The 16,978-nt window shown below is 46.7% G+C and overlaps 1 protein-coding gene across 3 annotated transcripts in view; it reads left to right on the top strand.

Moving 5' to 3' along the window:
- Positions 1-16,978, top strand: part of SGMS1 (sphingomyelin synthase 1) — a 477,679-nt gene that overhangs the window by 290,136 nt on the left and 170,565 nt on the right. For all 3 annotated transcript variants that reach the window (XM_073685501.1, XM_073685499.1, XM_073685502.1), the window contains exon 3: positions 5,140-5,210. The gene's annotated coding sequence lies outside the window, so the exon portion shown is untranslated. The remainder of the gene's footprint in view (positions 1-5,139; positions 5,211-16,978) is intronic.

Raw genomic sequence — 16,978 nt, 5'->3', positions numbered from 1 at the left:
ATCTTCCGACAAGCCTACAACCTGCAGTAACCACCGCTCCACCAATACCGCTGCACGACCAGCTCTACCCTCACCTACTGTATCCTCATCCATCCCTTGTAGATTGTGAGCCCTCGCAGGCAGGGTCCTCGCTCCTCCTGTACCAGTCGCCGTCACATTGCGTTCAAGATTATTGTAATTGTTTTTTTATGTATACCCCTTTTTCACATGTAAAGTAAAGCGCCATGGAATAAATGGCGCTATAATAATAAATAATAATAATAATAATTCACATCTAGGATGTGTTATTTGAGTGTTCCCTTTATATTTTTGAGTAGTGTATGTATGTATGTATATATATATATATATATATATATATATATTTATATATATGACGCGCCCCCTGGGCCAGTGCTGTAGGGCGGCGCACGTGTGCGCGGGGGAATACCCGGAGCCGGATCCGATGGGGGTAGTAGTCTCCGAGTGGCGGGGACCCGATCCGTGCCCAGGGTGGTCAAACTAAGTGTGTGGCAGTGTTTGTAGATGTTGTTTAAGTGTCGACTACGCCACCCGTTGATTTGCGGCCGCAAGGCCGCCGCTGCAGAACAGTCCGCTGAGGCCGGTGGTATGTGTGCAGCAATGGTGGTATAACCCCCAACGGGAGAGGTATGGCCTCAGGGCAGCTGGTGCGGGTGAAGGGAGTGATAGAAAGGGCGTCCCGGTACCTTTAGTGCTGGTAGTACGATGGAACACAGAGACTGATGGCAGTTTTCAATGCTTTACTCACAGATGTTATCAGTGTCAGTCCTGCAGGTGATGACGACCCGAGCCGTGCTGCGTCCACCAGGTACGGGGCTCGACCAACCCCCAGGCAGTTCCAGAGTGTGACCTTGAACTCCTTTCTCCGTTCCTTTCTCTGGCCGTCCCCACTAGGGACCCACCCATGTCCAGCTTCCTCGGGCCTTCTGGTGGCGAAACCTATCTCCGGTTTCCCTGACCCTATGTGGCGTGCCTTCGTGGTGAGTGTAGTGAGTGGTCGCGCCAAGACGTGGCCACGACCTCCGGTTCCGGCTGAGGATAAGTGGCCTCCACCAGTTCGGGATCCGGTACCCTGATCTGCCAACCCTTCACCCGTTTTAGCTCACTCGTGGGATCTCAGGGTTCCCTCTTCCTTCATGTCTCTGGGCCTTTCTCCAGGTTCCATTCCTTCCTTGTTCCTTTCCTCTTGTCTTTCTCTCTCTTGCTCCCTTCAGGAGCAGCACCCAGACAGGGCTGCTGCTCCCTGTCACTACTCTTCTCCTCTTCTTCTGTCTGACTGAACTCTCCCTCCTAAGATGGTGCCCACCTTTTTATACTCCCTCTGACACCCGAGCCCAGGTGACTAGCCACCAATGGGCTCCTTCCTATGCCCAGAGTCCCTCCCCTCTCTGCTCCTGCACCACTGGGATATTCCTCCCCCCCTCCCACTCCAGCCAGGGACAGACGCTGTCGTACCTGCACATCTATCTGGTGGGAGTACCGTTGATCTGTCCCCCGGAAATGGGATGTATGTGGTGCATGCAGCTAACAGAGTTCCAGTCCACACTCCATCCTTACCCGGGAGTGGAATACCACACCTCTGGTTCGAGGTGCAATACCCCTGTAGCAGCCGAGCCCTCGGGGTGCTACATATATACGTACATACTGTATATATGCACACACACATATATACACACAAATTGTAAAGCCTATGAGTCCATGAAATATTTTTAGAAGTACAGAAAGATTTGTTTATTTCTATTGAGGTCAATGTATTCTATAAAGCACTGATGTCAGCAGTGATATTTTCAGTCCATGGCTGCCTGGCTTCAGAGATATTTCCAAGTAAATGTACAAGTGGTAAGTATTCAGTACATGCAATAGACTGGCTAATTAACTTCTACAGCAGAGCGTCCTAGGCATGCTCTGATCTGGGCAAAGGTTACTGAACAGATGGGGGGAGGTGAGCTGTGACCATCATGTACTGTAAATGGTGAATCCTATGTTACCTAGTCTGTATAGAGATGATATAATGATGACTACTGAGCAGTGATCTGTGTAGAACAGGAAGTGAGAGTCTAGTACTAGGCCCAGTGTGAAAATTCCAGGATTTCGGAAGGTTTCTTTTAGTGATGAGCGAAAGTGCTCATTACTCAAGTTTGCCTAGGGTGTTCGGGTATGCATCGAGTATCGCAGGATTGCGTGATAAACATGGACATTTCCCCCATGTATTTTGGCTGTATAACAGCCGCGGGACTCGAGCATGTCACTCAAGCACCCGCGATACTCGGTGCATACCTGAGCACTTGCACTCATCACTAGTTTCTTTTTAGTATATATAAAGTTAAAATGAACACACATTTTTTTTAAATACATTTAACATAAAATAAAGGTCATTTTCTGATGACATTACTTTTCTGCTTTTTTGAATAATTCATTGCTGAAGACCTCCGCGCAAATGGTGACCGAAGCAATTTTTTTTTTTTTACAAATTTCACAATTTTACTTCCCACGAACAAAAGTTCATTTTAAAAATTGTCAGTGTCTGATCATGTATGGAACATACCACAGCTCCTGGGCAGGGGAGGAAGCAAAAGAGTATATAGATATTACAGCAGGGGATTGCAGAGGATTCATTTTGTGAGGTAAAATATTTCACTGTCTGTTTTTAAACAATATTTTACCCCAGAAAATGAATTCTCTGCGATCCCCTGCTGTAATATCTATATACTCTTTTGCTTCCTCCCCTGCCCAGGAGCTGTGGTATGTTCCATACATGATCAGACGCTGACAATTTTTAAAATGAACTTTTGTTCGTGGGAAAACCCCTTTAAAGAGATTGTCCACTACTTTATCATTGACGACCTGACCTATCTTTAGAACAGGTCATGAATGTCTGACCGGTCGGGGTCCGACACCCGGCACCCCTGCCGATCAGCTCTCCTTGGTGTCAGCAGCCGCCGGCAAGAACTACTCAGTTGTGGAGCTGCTTTGCCTTCTGATGGGGGCCGTGGCGGGGTACTGCACATCCATCCCCTATTGATTTGAATAGGAGGCAAATGTTTAGTAGCAAGCCCCGGCCACTATCAGAGTGCCACAATTGAGCATCTAAGGATAGGTCATCAATGATAAAGTAGTGGACAACCTCTTTAAATAACAAACAAGCATAGTTGTTTTTTTATCTCCGCAATAGTACTGACCTGGAGAATCATATTGTCAGGTTATTTTTACCGTATAACGAATGCTGTAAAAACAAACGCCCCCCCCCCCAAAAAAAAATTGCAGAATTTTGCCAAACTTGGAATTTTTTCCACTACACCGTATGGAAAATTGGATGGTGTCATTCAAAAGTACAACTCGTCCTGCAAAAAAAACAAACCCCGCATACGGCTATATCGACGTAAAAATGAAAAAAAAAAAAGTTATGGCTCTTGGAAGAAGGGGAAGAAAAAAACAAAAACTGAAAAATCGCTAAGTCGGGAAGGGTCTAATGGGCCCTATCTTCTCCCTATTTGCTGAGTAGTTGAGAAATCAGTTGCCTCCTGTATCCAATTATTGATAGAAAAAGATTCCTAGTTTTCTCAACTTTGATGACTGACCGGCTCTTGTAGCGATATTCTGCAGGGTTAGTGCACAGGAAGCCGCTCAGAAAAGCGCATACACCCTGGGGTTACGCTGCATTGTGTATTACACCCACTTCTTACAGGAATTGGGAGAGAACAGGAAGCGTATAGAATTGCACGACCTTTACAAGCAGTTACATATAGTAGACAGAATGCATATGTCTGCAAACATGAACTTTGTCAAGAGTTCTGCAATGCTATAAGGAGTGGTCACGCACCCGATGCTGAAGGCGAACATTCACATTCCTGACAGATCCACTGACCACCTATAAATATGGATGTGAAGCTCTTCTGGGAGATGGCTCTGCGGCCAAACCCACCATCTGAAAACATGAAATGTTACTGCAGGAACTCTTTTCACTTTTTCCTTTTTGATCTTCCCATGTACTTAAGGTAGGGTTCAGCCAACAGATGTTAGCCCTTAGTACACCATTAACAAGCATGCCTGGCTCATGTGAATGTACATGGTATTTCAATACAGTAGGATAAGCAGCTACAAAATCCCACCTGTGTAGCATAGCACTAACCAGAATACATGGCAAAAAGAGATGGACCCCGACCACATAGTACCAGCAAGCTGAAACGGCACTTTTCCATGAATGTTTTTTATGTCTATCGGGTTCCTAAGTTTAAAATAATAAACTCCGCTTTATTCCGCTCGGCTGAGTCTTCAGAAGTTATCAAAACTCCTCTGGCAGCGGCTTCCCTGAAAGCACAAGGGCTGGCCATTGAACTACCTACAGCCCAATCCTAATCTCTCCTCACATTATCTGTCAAGGGGAGAACCCAGAAGCCCCCATCATGGCCCCCGCAAGCCACGCCTCATGGCTCCCCGCGAGCCACGCCTCATGGCTCCCCGCGAGCCACACTACATGTGGCTCTGAAGCCACGGATTGGGGATTCCTACTTTAGGACGTCTGCCAGGCTGGAGGACTCATAGGGTACCATTCTGAAGTGGCAGGCAAAAAAAATTGCTTTAGTTTTGAGGATAGATGGTCAGAGGATCTGCCAGCAGCACCCATACACAATAGACCGCTACCTTCACCGACAGCCCTATAAGAACTTGGCTGAATAGACAAGTTTGTTTTTTTTCAGAAGGGTGATGAGTAGCTGCTAGATATATCTAAAAGCAGAACTAACCCAAAAACTCCATTTAAACACAAAAATTCTGTCTAAGAGTTTATCATCCTCACGGCAAACATTTGGCAACAGAGCAATGGCTGCCAATGACATATTAGGGTGCAAATTTTTCTATGTGCATCAGCTTTATCACAAAGAAGAAATACAACATGGGTGGATATATTACCATTTTTGCTTCCTATTATTGCACATCCAGAGTTTGTCACCTAGATCCAATATCCTGGCATCAATATTGGTGGTCACCCAGGGTGACTCAGGGACTCACATTTATGGTTATTTCTTTAATATTAGGATGAAATGCTCTTTATGTGGTTGCATAAAGTATATATACATATATATATGTATCCGTATTCAGTGTAGTTTTCTTCTTTGTCTACAGTAAAACACACGGACAACGAGCACAACATGGATTTAAAAAGAACAAGGAACAGACCGTGAGAATCATTAGAAGTAAGTATTTAGTATTTGTATGTGCGTCTATAGGAACCTGATCAATACCTATCCATAATGTTGGCCAGCATGCCATAATGGCCTAGTGGTCTAATCCAGTGATCCACAGCCAGTGACCTGGGAGCCACATGTGGTTCTTGGTCTGTGGGATAGTAACATAAGTGGCTTCTCCTTTGTGCTTATTTTAATGCTATAATTGATTTTTTAAGACAAAAGAAATATAAAATAATTGAAAGCGGCAGCAATTTTGTCCGGCCCATCTTTGGGATTTTTTTGAGAAATTATGTACAATTTGCCTTTTTTTGTGTTGTTCCAATACACACAAAGGAAATAAACATATGAGTAATTGCAATAAAATTCTGGGAGAAATAGTTATTTTTCTGGAACAATTTCAAAGGTGCCAATACTTTCATCCATGACTGTATAATTCAACAGAGTGTGTTGTAGCATAGCCTTCCCCCCTGCAATAGCATAGCCTTTCCCCCCTTGCAGCAGTAGCAGAGCCTTTACCCCATTAAGTAGTAGGATAGCCTTTCCCCCCCTTGCGGTACGATAGCCTTTCCCCCCCTTGCGGTACGATAGCCTTCCCCCCCCCCCCTTGCGGTACGATAGCCTCCCCCCCCCCTTGCGGTACGATAGCCTTTCCCCCCCTTGCGGTAGGATAGCCTCCCCCCCCCCCTTGCGGTAGGATAGCCTTTCCCCCCCTTGCAGTAGCATAGCCTCCCCCCCCCTTGCAGTAGCATAGCCTCCCCCCCCTTGCAGTAGCATAGCCTCTCCCCCCCCTTGCAGTAGCATAGCCTCTCCCCCCCCTTGCAGTAGCATAGCCTCCCCCTCCCTTGCAGTAGCATAGCCTCCCCCCCCTTGCAGTAGCATAGCCTCCCCCCCTTGCAGTAGCATAGCCTCACCCCCACCTTGCAGTAGTATAGCCTCCCCACCCCCCTTGCAGTAGTATAGCCTCCCCATCCCCCCCCCCCCCACTTGCAGTAGTATAGCCTTTCCCCTTGCAGTTAGGGTGGTGACTTTCTCTGCTGGGCTTTTTTTGACCTTTTTAATGTTCAGTGCGATTTGCAGTAATGCAGCTTCTCCCTATGACATCTACATAGCTGTGGTTTAGGGCAAAAAATCAATCATTTGCTTTGTATGAGGATAATAATATGTCGTATGATTGCTTGTTATGTTACATTGCTGCTTTCATTTCTTGGCCTCTTCTGTTTTCTAACCTGCTGGGAATTGTCTTGTGACGTGAATTACTGAAAAGGTCATAAGTAGTGTTGAGCCACCCCCGTAGTGTTCGAGTTCGGTTCGGTTCGTCGAACACCCGTGTGTTCGCCGAACTGTTCGTCGAACTGTTCGTCGAACACCGTTAAAACCAATGGCAGGCAAACAAAAACACATAGAAACACATAGAAAACACCTTCAAAGGTGTCCAAAAGCTGACAAACTGCTCAGAAGACACAACTAACACATGGAAAAGTGACAAGTACATATAGTCATGCGAAAAGAAAAGAGGTGGAGGAGTAAAAGGAGGGGGAGACACAGATATAGGCATGTCATGCCCTTCTAAAATCCAAAAAGTGAGAAGCCGACACGGCCAGTCCGCTCCTGCCCGTTCCACCTCCGTGTCGCCGGGTTTGTGCCAGAGCCGCGGTGAACCCTGATGGCCAGCCCCCCTCTCCCAATACTGGTGCCTGTCCGCTGGTGGGTCGAGCGAGCCCCCCTGTGGTGGAGGCAGCTCTAAGCTTTTTAATTTAAATTGTCTCTCTAATTTGAATGAATACACTTTAAATCCATTTACAAGGATCTATTGGAGGGCAAGTCTCATGCCAGCAGCCGCGTAATTCCAGCTCCAGTAGCGTCCACTAAAGCTGCTGCAGTTAAAAAGCTTTTATAAGGATCGAGCTCGGCTGTCCACCGCAAGGCATCCTACTGCCAGTCCCAGCCCCTATGCCTTGGGGTGCCTCCTGATGCTCTTCACTGAGTATCCCATGGTCCCGAAGCATTTCCTTTGAAAAAATTAAGTGTCTAAACTACAGGTGGTGTAGCTTGCTTAACAGCCGGGATAATCCGCTGACTAGCAGACACTGCTACTAGGCACAAAGTATTTCCTGGGCTAGATGCAGTTAAAAATTTGTAATTAGATACTCTCGTTGGATGCTGAGAAAGCATTCCATAGAGTCTCCTGGCACGCCATATATGATTCTCTTAAAAAGCTTGGGGTAGGGGTCTAGGGGACCCTTTTATAGCCAAAATCACGGCCCTGTATCGCAATACGTCACCTAGGCTGAAGATAAATGGAACTGTAGCACCGAGGGCTCGGTTGCTACAAACGTATTGCACCTCACCCAGAGGTGTGATAGCTCACTCTCAGGTAAGGATGGAGTGTGGATCAGGACCCGACACCTGCATGCATTACACCACATTGCCGTGGGGCAGGGCGACCAATATGCCCCTGATATGGGCACGACAGTCCCTGTCCCTGGCTGGAGTGGGGGGAGGGAACACTGAGGAAGGGGAACCCTGTAGTGCAGGAGCAGGGAGGAAGCAGTTCCTGGGTGCATTGAGAAGGGAGTATAAAAGGTGGGCACCATCTTAGTTCAGTGCTGAGAAGTCTGAGCAGAAGTGGCAGGGAGCAGGGGCTCTGCATGAGCTCTGCTCCGGAGGCGGGCCTAGTAACAGAGGCCCAGGCCTGGAAGAGGGAGAAGGAAGGAAGAGGAGCGGAGAAGACTCCAGGAACGAGGAATGAAGGGATCCCAGGGGTGCGGACGGGCGAGTCGCCACCGCACGCCCGAATCCACCTGCGTGGAGGGGTCAGGCCAAAGGGGGAGACCGGTCCCCGAACTAGTGGAGGCAGGAAACGACCCTCAGCTAGAAACCGGAGGCTCTGACATTTTATGTGGCGCAGCCCCTCGCTACACCCGCTAGGAAGGCACCACATAGGGTCAGGGAAACTGGCGCCAAGTTTACCAAGAGGAGGCCCGAGGCAGCCGGACAGAAGTGTTGGTAAGAAAGGCCAGACAAAGGACACACAAAGGGGGTCCTGTGAAGTGCTCCAAAGTTATCTGGGAGTTGTCTGAGCCCCTCACCTGGTGAGCACAGTATGACGTGGGCAGCCGTTACCTGCAGACGTGGTCTGGATAATAAGAACTGTGAGTAAAGGCCCTGGACTGCATCACTGACTCCGTGTCGTTACTGCTGCTGCCCTGCACCATCACCCCCATCCTCCGCATACACTGCCCTGAGGCTATACTCCTCCCGTGGGGAGTTATGCTACGCTCTGCTGCACCCACAACACCAGCCTCAGCGGTCTGCCCTGTAGCGGCGGTTCACTCTGACCGCAATCCACGGGTGGCGTAGTCGGACATTTAAACATCAAAACCACATAAATAGTTCCGCCACTGGTTTGACCGCCCTGAGCCACGGAACCGGGTCGCCGCCACGAAGACTACAACCACCAGCATCCACCAAAAAGGGTCCGGCTCCGGGTGTCCCAAGGCCCAGGGGGTGCGTCAGAACATTTTCATCACCTTTCACAATCACCAATGGGACAAGGCAGGGATGTCCTCTGTCCCCTCTCTTATACATCCTAGTGACGGAGCACCTGCTCTCATCAATTCGCCATAACCCCAATATTAGGTGGATTGAGGTGGGAGGCACCGAGTACAAGTGCTCTCTATTTGCTGATGATGTCCTAGTATATATCACTCAATCACATATATCCATCCCTGCTGTTATGGCTGAAATAGATCACTTTGTTACATGGTAAAATTTTAAAATCAATGCAGCGAAGTCTGAGGCCCTCGATGTCTCCCTCCCTAAATCCATATAGGATTCCATCCAGTCCAACTTTCCCTTTGCCTGGCCCTCACAGGGTATCAAATACTTAGGAATTCCTATTCATAGAGACCTCTCCCATCTATGTTATCTTAATTTTGGGCCCTTTATTGAACAATTCCATACAGACCACGGTTGGCAAGTTAGAACTGTAAGATTCACTACGTGAACCACTGGTGTTTTGTGGAAAAGCACATGTACACCGCGTTCCAAATTATTATGCAAAAAGTGTTTAGGAGTGATAAGAGAAGAATTTGTTTGTTTGTCAGTTAAACTCATTGATGGTGATGTGTGTCAGGGCTCTTTATATCACTGTAAGCAATTGCAGACACCTGTGCTAATTAGTTTGGCAGGTGTGTCCAATGAAAGGCAAGACTACTTAAGAAGGCTCTCTCACATTATTAAGCAGCCTACATTTTCTGCCAAAATGGGAAAGAAAAAGGATGTGTCGGCTGCTGAGAAGCAACAAATTGTGGAGTGTTTAGGTCAAGGCATGACTACAATCAACATTGTGCGATGATCAGGATGAAGTGTCTTGGCAATCAAGAAGTATGTAGCTGATTCACAGTACACACGTGTGCGTGCTGATAAGGGCAAATTGAGGACTCTTTCCTACAGGCAATTACGTCAGGTTGAAAGAGCAGCGGCAAAAAAGCCTTGTCATAGCAGCAGACAAGTTTTTGAAGCTGCTTGTGCCTCCAACGTCCCCCGAACAACAAGATGCAGGGTCCTTCAGAGGTTTGCAGCTGTGCATATGCCATCCTGTCGACCTCCTCTATCCACTTCACACAAGCAGAAACGGCTCCAGTGGGCCAAACATTACATGAAGACTGATTTCAAAACTGTTTTGTTCACGGATGAGTGCCGTGCAGCGCTCGATGGTCCAGATGAATGGAGTGGAGGATGGCTGGTTGATGGACACCCCACGCAAACACGGCTACAGCGCCAACAAGGAGGAGGTGGAGTAATGTTTTGGGCTGGAATCATGGGGAGAGAGATTGTCGGCCCCTTTAGGATCCCTGAAGGCGCTAAAGATGAACTCCATAATGTATGTGGATTTTCTCAAACAGCACTTCCTGCCATGGTTCAAGAAGAAGAACCGTGTATTTCACAGCAAGATCATTTTTCTGCATGATAATGCACCATCTCATGCTGCACATAAAACATCTGCATCTCTGGCTGATATGGGCATAAAAGGGGACAAACTTATGGTGTGACCCCCATGCTCCCCTGACCTCTACCCCATTCAGAACCTTTGGAGCATCATTAAAAGGAGTGTCTATGATGGCGGGAGGCAGTTCACATCTAAGCAACAGCTCTGGGAGGGTATTCTGTCCTCATGCAAAACAATTGAAGCAGAAACCATCCAAAACCTGACAAATTCAATGGACGAGAGAGTTCAGAAGCTCCTTTCGAACAAGGGGTCCTATGTGAAAATGTAACATCACCTAGAATAAAGTTTTGAGTTGAAAACTGTTTGATTTCAGTTTCTAACAACCTGCTAATGCTTATAATTTCAAAAATGACCATTTTTTTGGTCTTTATTAAAATGAAAAGGTTGATCGAAAAGTTTGGGGGATCTAAGAGTGTGGCAACCCAGTAGTCATGATTACTTCGAATTCTGACAATATGAGGGTCATGCTGCAGGTAGTGCAGCAAGAAGGCACATATGTGTCTTGCGCATCTCGGAGCCCCAAAATTATTTTCCGGGCTAGATGCAGCTAAAAATTATTTTTAATTTTAAATCTGGTGAAGCTTATTATAGATGGCCTAATAGGATCAGTGCTGCACACTGCTACAAAGCCCAAATTATTTTCCAGTCAAGATACAGATAAACATGATTAGTAATTTGAAAGCTTAAAACGGTTGGTAGGGTGATTTTAACCAATCATCAAGCTTTTACTCTCCCCAGGATGACACAGGGGTAGAAAAGTCGTTTCGGATCCATGATTTGTTCATCTTTATGAACGTGAGTCTGTCTACATTATCAGTGGAGAGCCGCGTGCGCTTATCTGTCAGCACACCACCAGCAGCGCTGAACACACGTTCAGACAGAACGCTGGCTGCGGGGCATGACAAGATCTCCAAGGCGTAAGTGGCTAGCTCCGGCCATTTATCCAGATTGGAAGCCCAAAAAGAGCAAGGGTCCAGTGACACAGTCGTGGCTTCAATGTTTACTTGGAGATACTCCTGTACCATCGTCTCTAGGCGTTGACTATGTGTCAGACTTCTTGTCTCCTGTGGCCTTGCAAAGGATGGGCTAAAAAAGTGGTGAAATGATTCCGCAAAATTGATGTTACCAGCAGATACTGTGGTTCTGTTACGGTTTGAGTGCTGAACACTTGACGGTCCCACGGTTGGCAAGTTGGAACTGTGAGATTCACTACGTGCACCACTGGTATTTTGTGGAAAAGCACATGTAAGATTCTGCAACAGTCTCTGCTGATACTCCTGCATGCGTGCATCCCTTTCTATGGCAGGAATAATTTCTGCAAATTTACTTTTGTACCGGGGATCTAACAGTGTGGCAACCCAGTAGTCAGGATTATTTCTAATTCTCACAATTCGAGGGTCATGTTGCAGGTAGTGCAGCAAGAAGGCACTCATGTGTGTTGCGCATCCAGGAGCACCAAGTCCCTGTTGTGTTGGTGGCGAGGTAACAATCATGCTTCCTTCCTCTGTCCTCTCCCCCCAACCTCGCACAACAGAAATGTGATCAAGGTCTCCCTCATCTGATGAGTCTTCCATCAGTTCGTCCTCCACTTCTTCCTGGGCTCCTGCACCTTCCTCACTAGTTTGGCTTCTACCATGCGCCCTGGTAAAACCATCTCCCCCACCCTCACATGCCTGCCGCCTTGGTGCTGCCGACCTTCTGGACCTTGCAGATGTTAGCCCTTCCGCATACAACTCCTCCTCCTCTACTTCCTCCACCTCCTCTTGTGCCACCACCTGACTCCGAATTCTGTTTAACATGTTCTCCAGCATGTAAATCACCGGAATAGTCATGCTGATAATGGCATCGTCAGCACTAAACATCTTCGTCGCCATTTCAAAACTGTGCAGAAGGGTGCATAGGTCCCTGATCTGAGACCACTCCTCCAGCGTGATTTGCCCCACCTCTGAATCTCGTTGGCCCAGGCTATACGTCAGAACGTATTGCACCAGGGCTTGTCGGTGCTGCCACAGTCGCTGCAACATGTGCAGAGTTGAATTCCACCGGGTAGGCACATCGCATTTTAGCTGGTGAAGTGGCAGGCCCAACGACTTCTGTAGAGATGTAAGTCGCTGAGCTGCGGGATGCGAACGGCGGAAGTGAGCACACAGCGACCGTGCCCTCTGCAGAAGGCCATCTAGTCTGGGATAGTGGGCTAAAAATTGCTGGACAACCAGGTTCAACACGTGAGCCATACAAGGCACGTGTGTGACATTGCCCCGGCGAAGGGCCGCACCCAGGTTTGCAGCATTGTCGCACACGGCCTTCCCTGGTTTCAGGTCCAGTGGAGACAACCATTCATGAAATTGGTTCTCCAGAGCTGACCACAACTCCTCAGCTGTGTGACTCACATTTCCCAGACATTTCAATGTAAAAACCGCCTGATGACGTTGAGCCCTACTGCCAGCATAGTAAGGAGGTGTGCAGGATCCCTTCTGCGCAGTTAGAAAGCTTGTGGCATGACCAGACAGGCTTTGGGTGCAGGTGGAAGACCGAGAGGAGGTTGAGGAGGCAGAAGCAGTGGAGGAACTTTGACATAAAGAGGATTGACGCACAACTCGTGGGGACGGCAAGACTTGGACAGCAGCCCCTTGTCCTGCTGTCACCATAGTTACCCAGTGCCCAGTCAGCGACATGTAACGCCCCTGTCCATGCCTACTCGTCCAAGTGTCTGTGGTGAAATGCACCCTGTCACACACAGAGTTTCTCAAAGAAGCGGTGATGTTGTGTGCGACATGCTGGTGGAGCGCAGGCACACCTTTCTTTGAGAAGTAGTGCCGACTGGGCATCTGGTACTGGGGCACTGCGACGGACATAAGGTCTCGAAAATCCTCTGTGTCCACCAGGCGGAAAGGCAGCATTTCTGTAGCCAAGAGCTTGCAGATGGTGAAATTCAACCTCTTAGCTTTCTCATGGCTAGGAGGAAATGGTCTTTTACTTGTCCACATCTGAGGGACCGAGGGCTGGCTATTGTGCTTAGACGGGGTTGATAAGGGTGTCCCCGGCAAACTGCCGGTCTGTGAGGAAGATGCAGGCGGACATGTTAGGTTGCCTTCATCCAAAGGTGGTGCTGTCGATGTCGGACAGCGCTCAACACCAGCTGGTGTTACCACCTCCAAAGAAAATGATGACCTGCCAATCACGCTGGCTGTTGCGGGTAAAGAGGTGGCAGGTCTGCGCCCCAAAACAGGTGTGACTGCTGTCCCCCCAGTCACAGAGGATGAAGAGGCCGCGGATGCACAAGATATGGCAGACGGTGGTTGGCCCGGCCGGCTAGGCCGCATTGTAGCACACTGAGCTTCCCACTACAACTTATGCTTCATGTCCATGTGCCGGTTCATGCATGAAGTACTCAAACTATGTATTTTTTGGCCTCTACTTAGCTTTTGCTGACAAATGTTACAGATAACACGAGTTGGGTCATCTTTATCGATCTGAAAAAATGCCTAGGCTATGCAAGGCTTAGCACCCATGCGACCTGAAGAGCCACCACGACTTGTGGTGAGAGGCAGAGTTGTGTTTGAGGATGCAGTTGTTGACGTGCTTCCAGTACTACGTCTGTCCAGGAAGGCGCAACCTGACCTCGTCGTCACTAGCATCTTCCTCCACCTCCTCTGCTGACCTCATCTCTTGGCTGACTGTGGGTTGACAGTAAGTGGGATCTCCGACCTCATCATCATCACCCTGTGCGTTATCACACCCGTCGTCCTCAGAGCCAACCTGTTCCTGCCCTGACAAAAAACTAAAGTTGTCGCTCCAATCAGGTATTTGAGTCTTATCATCGTCTTCCTCATTGTCTCCACCAACAGGAGTTACAGTTTGGGAATGAGGGTCTACATTATGGTCAGAACCTTCTGCGTCTGGTCCTGGATCCGACTCATAAAGATTCTGGGCATCAGTGCAGATCATTTCCTCGTCTGGATTCACAGAAGTGCTGGAGTCGACCTCTGATTCCCAGGCTATAGTATGAGTAAACAGCTCTGCAGACTCAACCATCTGTTCTACCTCATACTCAGACGGGCAGCTGGAGATTTGGGAGCTGTGAGGAAGCAAGTGCGATTTGGGTGACACCTTTGAGGACTGGAGTATTTGTGATGTTGAAGTTGATGTGGAGGAGAGCCCACTTAAAGGAGCACTTGATATCCATTGAAGCACCTGCTGTTTTTGTGCCTCATCTGGAATTTGTAGCGATTGGCGTGGCCGTAAGAAAGGGATCTTATCACATTGTCCGCTAAAAGAAGTAGACATTTTAGTTTGGCTGGAAGATGGTCTTTCTTCTGCAGATGTTACTGTTGCTTTAACACCTACCCCACGGACACAACCTTTTTTCCCCTTCCCAACACGCCTATTCCCCTTTCCACCAGCAGCAGGCCTTTTTCCACTCATTTTGGTGGTTAACTAATTCACAACTCTGGAGTTGTTTGCACAAAAAAACAATGGATGGTAACCGAGCAGAGCTGAGTGGCCAAACTGTGGTATTAGGCCAAAACTATTGGCTGGGTTAGATGCAGAAAAAAATTATTTTGAATTTGCAACCTGATGGAGGTCAGTATAGATGGACTAATAGAGAAAGTCCGACACACTACTAGAAGGCCAAATATTTTTTCAGAGGTAGATGCAGAAAAAAATATATTCAGTTTGCAACCTGATGGAGGTCAGTATAGATGGACTAATACAACAAGTCCCGCACACAGCTAGAAGCCCAAATATTTTTTCAGAGGTAGATGCAGAAAAAACTATATTCAGTTTGCAACCTGATGGAGGTCAGTATAGATGGACTAATAGAACAAGTCCCACACACTGCTAGAAGCCCAAATATTTTTTCAGAGGTAGATGCAGAAAAAACTATATTCAGTTTGCAACCTGATGGAGGTCAGTATAGATGGACTAATAGAACAAGTCCCACACACTGCTAGAAGCCCAAATATTTTTTCAGAGGTACTGTAGATGCAGATAAAAATTAGTTTTAATTTGCAACCTGATGGAGGTCAGTATAGATGGACTAATAGAGAAAGTCCGACACACTACTAGAAGGCCAAATATTTTTTCAGAGGTAGATGCAGAAAAAAATATATTCAGTTTGCAACCTGATGGAGGTCAGTATAGATGGATTAATAGAACAAGACCCACACACAGCTAGAAGCCCAATATTTTTTCAGAGGTAGATGCAGAAAAAAATATATTCAGTTTGCAACCTGATGGAGGTCAGTATAGATGGACTAATAGAACAAGTCCCACACACTGCTAGAAGCCCAAATATTTTTTCAGAGGTACTGTAGATGCAGATAAAAATTATTTTGAATTTGCAACCTGATGGAGGTCAGTATAGATGGACTAATAGAGAAAGTCCGACACACTACTAGAAGGCCAAATATTTTTTCAGAGGTAGATGCAGAAAAAAATATATTCAGTTTGCAACCTGATGGAGGTCAGTATAGATGGATTAATAGAACAAGACCCACACACAGCTAGAAGCCCAATATTTTTTCAGAGGTAGATGCAGAAAAAAATATATTCAGTTTGCAACCTGATGGAGGTCAGTATAGATGGACTAATAGAACAAGTCCCACACACTGCTAGAAGCGCAAATATTTTTTCAGAGGTACTGTAGATGCAGATAAAAATTAGTTTTAATTTGCAACCTGATGGAGGTCAGTATAGATGGACTAATAGAGAAAGTCCGACACACTACTAGAAGGCCAAATATTTTTTCAGAGGTAGATGCAGAAAAAAATATATTCAGTTTGCAACCTGATGGAGGTCAGTATAGATGGACTAATAGAACAAGTCCCACACACTGCTAGAAGCCCAAATATTTTTTCAGAGGTACTGTAGATGCAGATAAAAATTAGTTTTAATTTGCAACCTGATGGAGGTCAGTATAGATGGACTAATAGAGAAAGTCCGACACACTACTAGAAGGCCAAATATTTTTTCAGAGCTAGATGCAGAAAAAAATTATATTCAGTTTGCAACCTGATGGAGGTCAGTATAGATGGATTAATAGAACAAGACCCACACACAGCTAGAAGCCCAATATTTTTTCAGAGGTAGATGCAGAATAAAATATATTCAGTTTGCAACCTGATGGAGGTCAGTATAGATGGACTAATAGAACAAGTCCCACACACTGCTAGAAGCCCAAATATTTTTTCAGAGGTACTGTAGATGCAGATAAAAATTAGTTTTAATTTGCAACCTGATGGAGGTCAGTATAGATGGACTAATAGAATGATGCTATGCCCAAAAGATTTTACTTCACTAGGTGCAGTAAAAAAATTGGTATTCTATACACAGGTGGTATATCTTGCAACACAGATAGGCTACTCCACTGACTAACACACTCTGCAATAGGCCAAAAAGGATTAGCTTTGCTAGATTCAGCCAAATGCTGTGAAAAAAACTTGCACAGCACTGGCACAGACCTGCCTGGCAAAAACTGATAGGAACTGATGTAACCTAGTCCTGAAAAGGACTGCAATTACAATTAGTCTTTACTCCCACAATCTATCTATTTAAGAGCACAGACCTCCCTGATAAAAGTCGTAGGAAATGCTGTAACCTAGTCCTTAAAAGGACTGCAATCACAACTATTCCCTACTCCCAAGCTATCTGTAGATTTGTGCGAAAATTGGCTTGAAATTAACAAGGTATAGCGCACACAGCAACAGCGGTACCGTCTAACACGCAGCTGCAGCAGTGAGAAAATGGTGGCGACGGGGAA

The sequence above is a fragment of the Phyllobates terribilis genome, unplaced genomic scaffold (genome assembly GCF_046119375.1).
Source record: "Phyllobates terribilis strain yellow unplaced genomic scaffold, ASM4611937v1 Scaffold_5__5_contigs__length_657084704, whole genome shotgun sequence".
Classification (NCBI taxonomy): Eukaryota; Metazoa; Chordata; class Amphibia; order Anura; family Dendrobatidae; genus Phyllobates; species Phyllobates terribilis.
Note: the sequence above shows the minus strand (reverse complement) of the source record. Positions and strands in the feature narration are given on the sequence as shown.